Raw genomic sequence first — 14,098 nt, 5'->3', positions numbered from 1 at the left:
AATGACAAAGAAGGGGGCACATTTGTGACTTGCTTATTTACAGTCTGATCTATAGCAAAAAAAAAAATAAAAAATAGGGAGAATATATAAAAAGAGTTATGAGGTTGTAGCAAGAGAGCCAAATAATCTGCAGTTCTAAGAAGATTCAGAGACAGCAAGAAAGGACTTTTACCAAAGTGTTCTATAAAATAAAGAAATATTTATTAATTTTCTCTATTAAAATTGTAATGACATGTTGGATGGAGCGAGTACTTTAGATATATCCCAGAATCTACAGAAGTCAGATAATTAACTTTTCTGACAAACAGAATGTATGTTTATGGTGTTTTGGGGACACAGTTCTAGCTTCAAATACCTATTTTTCTCTGATACAATGCAGCCTGCCCAGAGCAATAAAACTATGTGTGAGCAGCAATGTATAAATGTCCAAAGGAAAAGAAGGACCAAGGCATTCATAGTATAAGCTTATGTTGTTACCTGATGCCTTCAGTACAACTCATTAAAAAACAAAAACAAAAAAACACTAGCAAAACCAACCAAAGACAAAAAAAACCCAAAACCAAACCAAACAAACAAAAAAACCAAACCCAAAATTTAAAAACTCCCCATAAGAACAAACAAGCAAACAAAAAAAGCCCCACCAACATGGTAAATTTAATGCTTCCATATATATATATATATATATGTTAACCAGAATAGAAGATTAAAAAACAGGAGGAAAAATGATAAAAGAGATGAGGAAACCTATGTAAGGGAACTGGGGAAATATCTCGCTGAAGGAAAAGTTGTGGACTGTGGGAGGAGCTGGAAGATGAAATCAGGCTGCCTGGTAAGATGCAGTTAAATCCACTAGCAACAATGACAAAGTTAAATTTAAAAGACAAAAGTTAAATTAAATGGCAGGGCAAGTTAATGAAATGGCAGTAGTGAATTAAAACCAGGCCAAAATCCAAAAGGCAGCAATGGAAAAGTTAATCAAATGGCAACAGTGAGGTGAAAAGTGGCACAGTTAATTAATGGCATCACAACTCAGACAGATAGTCCAATGGCAGGGAAAGATTAAAAACTGGCAATGCTTATCAGCAGCAGATGACATTTGATGACACAGGCTGTGTGGAGAATCCAGAAGGTGGGTTTTGTACAAATGCTGCAATACCCTTTTGGAGGAGGTTAGGAAGGGTCTTCCCTGGAGCCCAGCACAGCTTAGAGGAGGCAGATTTAGCCTGCCCAGGAGATAAGGCACAAACAGCTCTGCTGTGGGGACTTGGTGCTTATGTCCTCTGGGAACAGGAAGGAATGAGAAGGGGAACTCCCTCTCCTGGGCACTGTTTTAGCAGGAACTGTACCTGAGAGTATCTCCTTCTGCATTTTGACTCTAGCTGACTTGTTGATGAAATATCCAGACCATTCTTTAGGGGAATAAAAATAGCACCAAATAGCATTGCCAATTTGGGAAAAAAATAAATCTCTGAGGAACAGGCACGTATTCCTAAATTTCTCCCTATTTTTTTATCTGGGTACTAATGTATAACATTCCCAATCATCCTGTGAGATGACAATTTCTATAGGTGCAATTGGAGAAAAAAATTGTAAGCCTTTTTGAAGGCTGAATACCCTAAAACTACTGTATCATTCCTATCAGCATGTTTTTAACTTCAGCATAAACCATTAAGCAGCTTGTGGGCAATGACTTACTTTAGAAAACACATTTTTCTCAAACTGTTCCATTATATTGCCATTCATTGTTTCTCATGTTTTCCTCCAACCTGCTTGAAAACATAAGCTGCAAAAGCAAAGCCAGCAGAGCTGGTTATTACACTAACTTTGGGTTGTATTCAAACAGAATACTGTTTCCCATCTCATGTTTTTCCAGCTTTGTAATAAATTGTGAGACAAAACATAAGAAGATGTGTTGGAAGAGGAAATTCAGAGCAATATACTGGAAAAATACATTAGCTTTCATCATCTGTGAATAATTCTGGGTTTCCTACACACCAAGAATTGCAGAAAACTAAAGAGAGAGAAGTGAAAATGGGAAAAAGATACCTGAATTTTCTACCTAGTGACATCAAATGGTGAATTTTTTCCTACACTGCTAATGAAAATTGGTAGCTTCTTCTATGGGAAAACAAAGCTACAAGAAAAAAAAAAACAAAATTAGATTTAGAAAAAAAAAATAGAGGACAGGCTGAAGGAACTGGGGCTGTTAGCCCTGGGAAGAGACGAGTGAGAGGGGACCTCATCAATGTGTCAGTGCATGCAGGGAGGGGTCAGAGCATGGACCAAGCCCTGCTCAGTGGTGCCCAGCACCAGGACAAGAAGCAAAGGGCAGAAATGATGCGCAGGAAGTTCCATGTGAACATAAGGAAGAACTTCTTCACTGTGCAGTGGCTGAGCACTAGAACAGATCATCCAGAGAGGGTGTGGAGTCTCCCTCACTGGAGACAGCCCAGAACCATCTGGATGCAATTCTGTGAAACATACTCTGGGATGACCCTCATGAGCAGAGAGGTGGGACCAGATGACCCACTGTTGTCCCTTCCTGTTGGCCACTGTTGGCCCTGCAGAATTGGACAAAGGACTGCTGTGAGCACCCACACTTTCTGCAGCATTGCTAGAGAAGAGTACAGCTACCAAAGGCAGACCACAGCAGCTGTTACATGTGCTGCAGTCTCTGAGCTCCTTTTCTAGACCTCCTGGGAACAAATTCTGGGCTTTTCAGAGGACTCTTGTTTTTCTTAAAGACATCCTAGTTCTTAAAGACCTCCAGCCCTGCCTCAGTTGGGAGCCTGTGACAGAAAGCCGTGACTGGTGGCAAGCAGCCAGGACTGCTGAGGACTGGCTGTGTGCACAGTAATCTTGGTGCACTCCTTGGATCAGCAACTTGCCCTGTTCTCCAGTGACCCAGCCCACCAGAGACCTTGGCTCAGCTGATTTCCCAAGGGAGGATGCAGCTCTGCAGGTGTAGAACTGCAGGAAGTGCATGGGGATACAAGTGGAGAGAATATAGGAAAGAGAAACTAGGATGTTCTTGTCTGATATATTGAGGAGAGGCTGTGACCTTTGGGACTGATTATTCTGGAGCAGAACAGTTCTCAAGGAGAATTTTACCTGTGCAAGGGCAGTCAAACACTAGAATAGGGTGCCCAGAGACATTGTGGAGTCTCCAAGGATGGACACAATTCTGGGTAAGGTGCTCTGTCTGCCTCTGCTCTGAGCAGGACATGGACCAGGTGGTCTCCAGGTGTGCCTTCCTCCTTCAGCTACTCCATGATTGCAAGAGACTCAAAATATTTTCAATTGCTTCAAACTTTGGTCTGTTCTAGCATGCATGTGGGACTCCTGTCAGCATCAGAGTGATTGTTTGCAGATTTCTCTTCAGCCATAAAAGTAGAAAATTGTAAAATTTGTTAAGAAAAAAGAAGAAAACAGCCAGCCAGATTTCCATGGAATGACAGTAATCTTTATTGCATGAAGTGTGGGATAAGGGTTTTTGAAAGTGCACAGCCTGCTAGTGTTGGGCCTGAGCTTATTTCAGTGAGCATCCATCCTGTTAGTCTGAGGTAAGTTCTGGTGCCAACGACCTCTTAACACTGACAAGACATTCTGGGAGGGAGGTAAATTTTTCAGAAGGAATCCCTATAGTCAGCAAGTGTGAATGAAGAAGGGATGATGCAAGGAGCAAGAGCTTTGTCAGAAATACAGAGCAAAGCAAATTAACAGTATGGACATACTCTTATAGAAAAGAGATTGCTGAAATGGATGTACAGACAGCTAAGCCATTTTCAGTTCCTGTGTCCCATAAAGGTTTACACAAACCAGTGTGATTTCAGACAGGTCAAGCTACCATGGCGAAGGTTTGAGGAATGAGGCTCTATCCATCACTTGCATTTTCAGCAACCATATTCCTGAAAATCTCAGTGACTACTCCCTGCAACCACCTAAATGCATATCAGGAAGAAAACACCCTTGGTGCATGAGACACTCTGCCAGAGATAACACCAAAGTACTGTTCACACAGTGAGCTCTTGAACACAGATTTTGTTGCACGAAGTAAAGGGTGTGACCAGTTGGAGGCCCAGAAGCAGAACAGATCATAGATCAGCTTGTGCCTCTGGGGGAGGCTGGTTACCTAAGACATCAAGGAGGTTTAGGACAGTGAAGGCAAGACTGAATGTGCAAAAGCAAAAAAGTGATTGTTACTACTGTTTTAATAGTCACTAATCTAAATCTTACACCATGTTAATGTAGCCTAATGTATCACTTTCTGTATTACATAGATAACTCCATTAGCATATTTTGAAAACTCTATTAACTTTTTTTTTGTCAATCAGGTAACATAAATCATAATATAATTTTTTAAGAGTTAATCTACTCGGGGTAGTATATTCAGGAAGTGATTCCCATGGATACAGCATTATTTGGCCTATAAATTCCTACACTGTGCTTTTTTCACATCTCTTCAGAAGCGTTCCCTCACTCGCAGTGTCAAATTTAAAATGCATAAATTCTTTAGCCCTCCTCTCAGCTGCCTTCCTTGAGAGTTCATAGAGAAAATATTTCTTTCCCCTCATTTCTCTGTGGTTTTAATTTTATCTTTTTCTCCTGAAATTAATGATTTTACGACATTTAATCCATTTAATTTTCTTTTTACCTTCTCTGTCAGTAGCCCAACTCCACAGATTGCCTTGTGTCTTTCTAAATCATCTCTCTTGTTAATATACAATCTTTTTATTATGTAATCTTTTTCCCTTTTTTACAACCTTTGATCTTCCTTTATTTCTCCAGCTCTTTTACACCCAAATTAAATTTTTTAGTTAAAAAGAAAAATTAAAAAATAAAAAGTTTCAATTCTGAGTTGCCTATTTCCACTGAAACTTTCCTTTTAGCCTATTGTAATGTGTTTAATTCTTTACTATTTGAAGGCTGCTTTTTGTCCCCCCTAATATCCTATTTAGCTGAGAAGAGTGATCAGTTAAATATCACAATATCTAATGTGGGTGTTGCAGAGAAATAAAGTATCAAGTATGCTGATCACGTAGGTACTGAAATTCCAAGTCTTTCATAAACACTTCCAGTGAAAAATGGCACAATTTGGACTTTAAAATCCAAGTTAACAATGAACAAGGGATTTATAATAGAAACTTAGCTTGAGCTCAAGTGGAAATCAAAAATATTTTTTTCCTTGTCAGAATATGTTACTTTTGATAAAGAATTTAGAACATCAGAGATCTGCATTATAAAAATAACAATGTAACAATAAACTGGCTTTGAGAGTCTAAAACATATAGTTAGAAATGAGCTACATGAATTTTTACAATTTTTTAATTGAAATGAAAATAAATTTTCACTAGTAAAACTAGCACAAGATGTGATAGATGTATTAACGTTTGTCATTACTGATGGATATCAGCAAGACCATTTGATAAGTGGTGGGATAATTTGAACTAGGGTTCAAACATAACTGTTTAACCTTGCCCCTTAAAGGGAAAAAACATTACCTCTTGTGCCATGAGTGCAATGAGGTTCGTATGTATGGAGGAGAGATTATTCTTGATTCTGGAGCTTTACTAAAACTCTAGAATAGGGAGGTTAGCAGGATATAATTTCCTATAGTGAAATATATTCACAGAATCACAAGGTTGGAAGAGAACTTCAAATCATTGAGTCCAACCCAGCCCTAACACCTCAACTAAACAATGGCACCGAGTACCACATCCAGTCTTCTTTTAAACACATTCAGGGATGGTGACTCCACCACCTCCCCAGGCAGACCATTCCAGTACTTTATCACCCTTCTGCAAAAAACCATTTTCTTAGTATCCAACCTATATTTCCCTTGACACAGCTTAAGACTGTGTCCTCTTGTTCTGTCAGTTGCTGCCTGGAGAAAGAGACCAACCCCACCACACTACAACCACCTTTCACAGAGTTGTAGAGAGTGATCAGGTCACCTCTGAGTCTCCTTTTCTCCAGGCTAAACAACCCCAGCTGTCTCAGTTGTTCCTCACAGTGTTTGTGTTCCCAGCCCCTCACCAGCCTCGTTGCCTCCTCTGGATGTGCTCCAGCATCTCAACGTCCTTCCTAAACTGAGGGGCCCAGAACTGGACACAGAACTCCAGGTGTGGCCTCGCCAGTGCTGAGTACAAGGGAAGAATGAGCTCCCTGCTCCTGCTGGCCACACTATTCCTGATCCAGGCCAGGGGCCATTGGCCTTCTTGGCCAGCAGGGCACATTGCTGGCTCATGTCCAGCTGCTGTCACCAGCACCCCCAGGTCCCTTTCTGTCTGGGCACTGTCCAGACACACCATCCCCAGCCTGTAACATCGCAGAGGGCTTTTGTGGCCAAAATGCAGGACTCGGCACTTGGACTTATTAAACTTCATCTTACTGGACTCTGCCCATCCATCCAACCATTCCAGGGATCTCTGAGCCCTCCTACCTTCCAACAGACATGCTCCCAGCTTAGTGTTGTCTGCAAAGGAAACTACAAAGCTGCAAAAAATATGCCTCTATTCCTTTCAGTGATCATTTACTGCTGCTTTTCTAAGAACAGTGAATAGTGCCTATTCTATTAAATCATCTTTCTTCATATTTAATTTATAATACAGATGTGTGTGATCTGACTTTCCCAGCAATTATTAAAATCAGTTCCTAAAGTTTAGGTGGCAAAATATATTCTATACTCATTGGAAATATACTGGAAACTTTATGAAGAACTTCAGGTTTAAAGCAGGATGTCTGCCTCATATACTATTAATATCACTTCAAAAATCGATCTTAATTAATGCCAAGCTATATTCCTGAATATTTTTTATATTCTTATGTATGCCAGTTTACCCAGGTCCTCCACATCAGACTGTGAGTGATTAAGAAGACTGCACTGACAGAATCATATCATGGTCTCAGTGCTTTTTTGTTAACATTTTGTCAATTACATTATCATACTTATCTTTACCATTTTCCCTTACCTTTTCAACACTCTGTGCCTTTACTTGCTTTTACTATTTTAAAATCACACTCAGATTGTTATTCAGTCTTTGACATTTTTTCAATATGGAATTAGATAACCATCATACTGTTTCAGATGTGTCCATATTTTCCTTCTGAAATTTCTGTATCATGGTTGCATTAACCATGTAATTAAGTAACAGGTCAACAGGTTAGACCTTTTGCATTATTCATCATTTGTTGAGCTATGATCCATCACTGTGGCCTAGTGGGAACTTCCAAACATTCGATCAGCTGAATCGATTTGCTGCAGCGAATTAATGTTGCTGTGCTGGTGAAAAGCAGACAGTTTCAAAGTATATAGTTTTACCCCAAATTCTCTGTCATAAATTCATACATGTGGAGTCAAGTACATATGCATGCATATATGTATAATATAATATATCCACAGCAGGAATCAAATAAGACTTTTGAAAATTTAGGAGTACATATATGTATGTTCTGATTTCACACCAATCTCCCTTTGCTAAACACGGCAGGATTGTTTTCTGCAGTGTTACTATGATTTTCTACCCTATTCTCATCTATTTTGACTGTTAGTGGTGTGTAATGCTCATGTACCAGCACACAGAACACATGTATCATTGGTAGAGTTAGTGCAGGCAAGATGGAGATCCAGTGCTGCTGTAAGAATAGCAAGCATATTGACATACCTGTATTGCTAGACTTAAAAGAAAAGAAAAAAAAAAGTTAAAGTATCTATGTAACAATCTAATATTAACAATATGAAATTACCAGTTGTATAAGTTCCCTCTATTTGATCTGGTACCATAAAGTTCTCTTTAAGAGAAAAAAGTTGAGACATCCATCTTGAATTACTTTCTCACTCCTAGTCTTTGGCACTTTAGTTCTTGTCCTCCTTGTAGACTTACTACACAGAGACTACTACTACAGTAGACTACTACACAGAGCTCTGTATTTTGTTTCCATTATTTGGGTATGACATGTTTAAAGCGTACAGAATGATGTAACCTACAGGAAAGATATGCCTTTGATAGATGAGTGCTTATTAGAGTCTCTAGAACTCAAACTTGCTCAAGTCTGAGGCTTTACCATCACTAAACATTTGTTCTGTTTAGAGGCCATCGTGATCTCAAAATCAGAATAAAACTAATTATTTTAAAGGGAAATGAAAATTACTTCTGTGAGATTATGTAACAATATATACAGCAATATCCCCTCCTAATCTTGCATATAGAGTGCTACTTGGGTAAAGGCAGGTTAAATGGGTACTTTTCTATATTTATTGTTATAAAACCAGGGCTCTTCACTAATTGAAAATAGCTATCAATTTGACATAACTCTTTGAAAAACTGTGCCTGTGTGAATGAACATGAGAACTCTCATGTAAAAATTTTTCTAGACAAACACCTGAGGTTGTTGGCAAGATGGAGCAAAGAAGGATGACCAACAAATATCTCCAGAGAACTGGAAATTCTGAACTGTGAAGAGCACAAAGTACCTACCATTAAGAGAGCACAAATGGAGAGTAAGATTAGCTACCAAGTGTGAGCCAGATGTCTAAGAGTAAAACTAATTACATCAATTTATTTTTTTTTTAACAGATGATAAGAGCCAGAGAAAATTCCTTCTTTGTACCTAAGTGGAGAACTCAAAATCCTCTTGATGTTCATGTGCATAATTTGAGGAGAGCTTGTAGCCAGGTTTTCTGCTACTTGTGAAAAATAGACAGCACATCTGGTGGCAGATTTTTGGTTACTTAAATTACTGGGTGATTCTTGAAATACTTTATTATCAGTTATTGTCCATTTTGATCTAAAGTTGCTATCAAGAACTATTAAGACCTTAGGTCTGCAATAAGACAAGAGAAAAAGAAGGAGGAAAATTAATAGTTCTGTAAAGTCCTCTTGAACCATATTTGTAATGGAACTAAAGATATGTTCTCCAAAAGTACTGTAGATAAGCACTCAGATGAGCAGGTACCAATTAGTGAAGAAACTCCCAATTGTGCTTGATCTTTGACTGAGTTCTGCTTGGCCTTGTGCTCCCATTTATGCTCATACACCAGTTTTTACTAATTGTTCAATCTCATGCTTCTGTTCATTTACAACTATTCTAGTTATTGGAAAAGGAATCAAAGTATTGCATGAAGCTGTAGGCTCATTTCTTTGACATAAATGTACATGAGGAGAAAAAGGCAAGCACTTAAAAAAAGCTTGTCATAGAAGCCAGCTAAGGTTACACTGCTTTCTGTCTCTGCCTTTAAGTTGTGCAGTGGAAAGGTTTGAGTTAGTTATCTAAATTAGCTTAATTCTACCATTTTCCATCTTTGAAGTGTGTAATCTCCCTACTTAGTCTATAAAATATATGTACATGTATAAATGCATGCAAACTCATGCATATATACATATATATGTGTGTAAGAATTCACATGAGAATGTTTCATAAGATGTTCAAACATATTAATTTGCCCTGCTCTTTAAATTTGAAATAATTAAATATTTCATGTTCTGATCACTGTGAGGTACTAATGACTTTTAAAAAAGAGCAGCTGGAACCAGCAGAGCTAATGATATAGTACACTCTGTTTTTATAATATTAGGGTAAGATGTTGAACAAACCTATGTATTTAATGCTATATTCCCTCAAAGCTCAAGAAATGAGAGAAAATAAAATATTAAGGTGAAAATGGAAAAAGCTAGAATAGCAGAAATGTAACTAGATGCTCACAAAGAGCATTTATGGTTTTATTATGAGACCTCATTTAATCTCTCAAACAAAATTTTTTCTATGCATGCTGCATTAGCAATTCCATGTTTATTTTCCTTTTTAACTGTAAACTTTTAATAGTTTTATCTAGTAATCTGTACCAGTATTTAATATTTTTCATCATGTTGCTTCCAAAATGAGATTTTAAACTCCTTGAGGAGAGAACACAAGCATGATTTATCTGTGTAAATGTCTAGCATTCATCTGTCCACTATTAACTAGTGGTTCTCTAAGCACCTTAGTTCCACAAAATAGACACCTGCTAATACTTCACACGTTATACAAAAGTAATTTCAAAAGTTAGCATCAACCCCTCAAAAACATGTTTAATAAAAATTTCCGGTAGCTGAATACAATTTCTTCCAAATATTCTTAAACGACAAGTTTCAGAAAGTCTCAGGATATTTGAATGTCATTGACTCCTAACACATGTGGAAACAAGTAACTAACATCACTCTATTTTCAGACTGTCTGGAATAATGGCTGGAATAGGAAGGAAGGAAGGAATTTTGCTGGAAGGAATTAAACAGTTTATGCAAGAGTCCAAGGTTACCATCATGTCTAGGTGGAGCTTCATGCAGTATCTCTTTATTTCTTTTAACACTGCAGTAATTTTCCTCTAATTTTAACCTTATCAGACCCTTGCTAACCCCTTGTGTCTGATAGTTTCTGGAATATTGAAAACCATATTCCCTTTCCAAATTCTATATTTCACATCAAAACTTTATTCTGTATAATTTCTCCGCTGTTGTACTAACAAACTCTCTCTTTAATTTCTATTATGAACTGTTTGAACTAGAAATAAACTCGGTGTTTTAAGAGCTGTGGCGACTTGCAGTCACAGTTCTACAAATCCAGTGACAGTCTAGAACATAAGACACAGAGGGCATGTAAGGAGATGCAGTAAGATGCCCTGCAGTTGCTGAGTTCATCCCTTTCAGCTGAACTATTACTGCACAGAACCAACCCTCTGGCCATTGAAAAATAAGAAACTACTCTCCCTACTTTCAGCCACACCCCCACCTGCACCCCACCCCTCCCCCCACCCCCCCCCTAGGTATCTTAATGGCATGCTACAAATATCAGCATCTTGGGAGCATTTTTACCAAAGTAATAACATTTATCAGCTGGAAGTTGTGTATTTTTGCAGCTCCTGAATTTATCAAAATCACACCATTAAAGTGGGAGATTTCCAACATGTTACCTAAACCAGCAGTTCAGATTTAAGCAGTATCTATTCCAATTTAAACGAAAAAACTCCAAACAACTATTTTCAACCTACCCAGGTTGGATGTAAGTTGTGTAATTGTGCAGTAAGGGATACAGAATAAATATTAGTTAAACCTTTTCTACTCTTACTGCATTATTTGAGACATTCAAAGTATTATCATTAATCATTCCATAGCAAAACAGATCAGCATTACAATTAAAAATAAGTACACAAATGAAGCTGTGTATATCTCATTTGGCCTATTTATACTTTGTGGATTTTAAATAGCTGTTGATATGGCAATTAAAGGAGAGGAGAGGATTTCACAGAGATAATATTTAGCAACAGCCTAGACTGAAAACTCCCTGCTTCACTTCTTCAATTAGAGCAATAATAAATATTTTCTGTAAATCCTGCGTATTTTGATTTGCATTATCAGGAAACTAAAACGGTGATCTCTGGCAAGAGTTTTGACAACAAAAATACATAGTGTATATTTTATGTATGTTAGCAGATTAATAACAGTTCTTATTAACTGTTCTCTTTATCTGTGGTTTGCATTATGAAATTCAGTTGCATGTATCTAATTATTGTGAACATACAGTAAAAAACTGTGTAAAAAAACAGTGGCTGTCAGTGCTTTGGTATTAAAAAGCAAACAAACAAACAAACAAACAAACAAAACACTAAAAAAAAAAAAACAAAACAATAAAATGCCTTTTAATGGGGAAATCCATACTGCATCTTTTTCTAAGAAACATGCACTTGAAAAATTTTCAAGATTAAATGAGCCTAAACCCACAACTTCCCTATAGGCAGGAAAGCCTACAAATCAGAGCCTCTCTCCAGCAGCTCCACATCTCTTTGTAGCGGGGAGCCCATCACTGCAGCCAGCACCCCAGATGAGTCTCATGAGTTCTCAGCAGAGAGGAAGGATCACCTCCCTGGATCTGCTGGCAACGCTTCTCCTAATGTAGCCCAGGGTAGTCTTTATATCAGATAATGTTAGCCATTATCTTGAAAGAATTAGTCATTAACAACAAGCACTGTTGTTAATGACTAAACAACACTATAAATAGCATTATGCATTTACAAGTAAAAGCTGACACATTAAAAAAATGTAGGAAAGTAATATCCATCTTATAAAAATGTTTTCATGCACTTTTTTATTTAGACATTATATTGAATGAATATTGATGATTTTGATAGATCAGTGAATGAAGATAGGTTTGAAATAGAGGATAAGTATACTTTTTCAAATGTTAGAGGACCTCTTAAGAAGTGTTAAAAATTTTAATGATTTAAGAAACTAATCTAAAGCTTATATCATTTATTGGTTTACCTCCTCTGAGCCACAAAGAAGATATTGCTGAAATTGTATGTATCACAAACTATTCCTAGTTTCCTGAACCAAAAAAAAAAAAAAAAAAAAAAAAAAAAAAAAAAAAAAAAAAAAAAAAAAAATCCTCCTTCAATTTTCTGCTTCTCTTATCAGTTATTGTTCTGGTCTTTTAACTTATTTTCCATTAAATTAAACCTATCTAAAGAAGCATAGTACTAAGCCCAGTGTCAGTACAATCTTCAAATGTGGACTTACCTACAAGTCACAGAAGTCCCTAAAGCTCTCACTGTGACTTGCCTTTGCTGCCTCTCTGTGATCCTTCCCCCTTCTGTTCCTTGGCCTCCCAGTTACTGTGGCATAGATTTTGTCCAGAGACTATGGAAATTGAGAGTAGGTTCTGTGTCACAAAGTGGACAGCTGAGAAATTTGAGTTTATGCCAAAGAAAGCACTAATGATAAATGCAGTGAACTTGTATCAGTGTGAAGTAAATTATCTCTAGTGGGACATGTAACTAATCAGGACTGCCTTCCCATTTAACTGCAGTTGCATGGCTTTTCCAAATTAACACATGGAGCCTTTCCAGAGCTTGCTTGGACCTTTTGAGAGGAACACAGTACATCATGCTGGACTGCCAAGGTGTGCCTCAAAGTTCCTCATAGAGTGCTTTGAAAAAATCCAAAGGAAGGTCCTTCACTGCCACAATAGATGATTATAATTTATTTTGAATTTAAGAAGGAGCTTTTCGCAACACAATCTTGCACTGCTGCTGTTCTGAGTTTCCTGTTCAATCAGCTTCTATTATATCTTCATTAACAAAGTGTCTGATATAGCATGCTCTGATTGACTACTTATGCTTTAGAAATCAGATTTTTCCATATTTTATAAAATTTAACTATGACTGTGCATATGTCTGAGCTTCAAAAAAAATAGACTGAAATTTTACTGGGACCATTCAATTGAAATTTGGGGAAAAAAAATCCTCTAGAGATTTTGCATTTATAGGTCTGTGCCAAGGCTTAGATTTTATGAAGCCAAACAAATGGTTGGGCAGTGCATGTTGGAATCAAAAAAAGTCCTCTGTAACCTTCAAACCTTTGAGCTTAATGTTTTGACAAAAAATTCACTGCCACAAAATATATGCAAAAAATGCCAGGCATATATGGACATGCAAGTGAAACTCTAAATATTATTAAACTCTTTATTAGCGTTCCTGTCCTTGAAATAAAAAGAATAATTAATTTGAAGATTTTTTATCTAAACCCTGTGACCTGGAGCCCCTATTAAGGGCACACACCTATAAGGTTGCTATTTTTTTTTCATGGACATTTTATTTTTGAAATAAGATATGCTTTTTTTTTTTATTATTTGTAGTGACTACTGTGATTTCTGACTCCAGCTGCAACAGATATATTGTGTGATTGATAGTGAATTATGTCAACTTATTACCAATAGCAGGGATGTTATCCAGCTTCATGCTACATGAATTAGTTGCTTGGGAGAGTCAGATTTTTCACTCTCACCAATTTGCATCTTTCATACTATTTATTCCATGTATGTGTTAGGAATTCACATCATTTATGGGTGATACTAAAAAAGAAAAGAAAACAATCACATAAGTGAATAATTGACAATGTGGTATTTTAAAACAAAATAATTTTAAGATACCTATGGACAGGTAGTTGTATTTAGGTATAATTGGCCTAATATTTTTTAAACAAAACATTTTTTTTACGACGTTTCAGGTACATACCAGGCAACTTAGCATGAACTCAGAAGGAAAATAAATATATTTATATCAGAGAGT

This window comes from Poecile atricapillus, chromosome 1 (assembly GCF_030490865.1).
Source record: "Poecile atricapillus isolate bPoeAtr1 chromosome 1, bPoeAtr1.hap1, whole genome shotgun sequence".
NCBI classification, from domain to species: domain Eukaryota; kingdom Metazoa; phylum Chordata; class Aves; order Passeriformes; family Paridae; genus Poecile; species Poecile atricapillus.
This window is presented reverse-complemented; position numbering follows the sequence as displayed.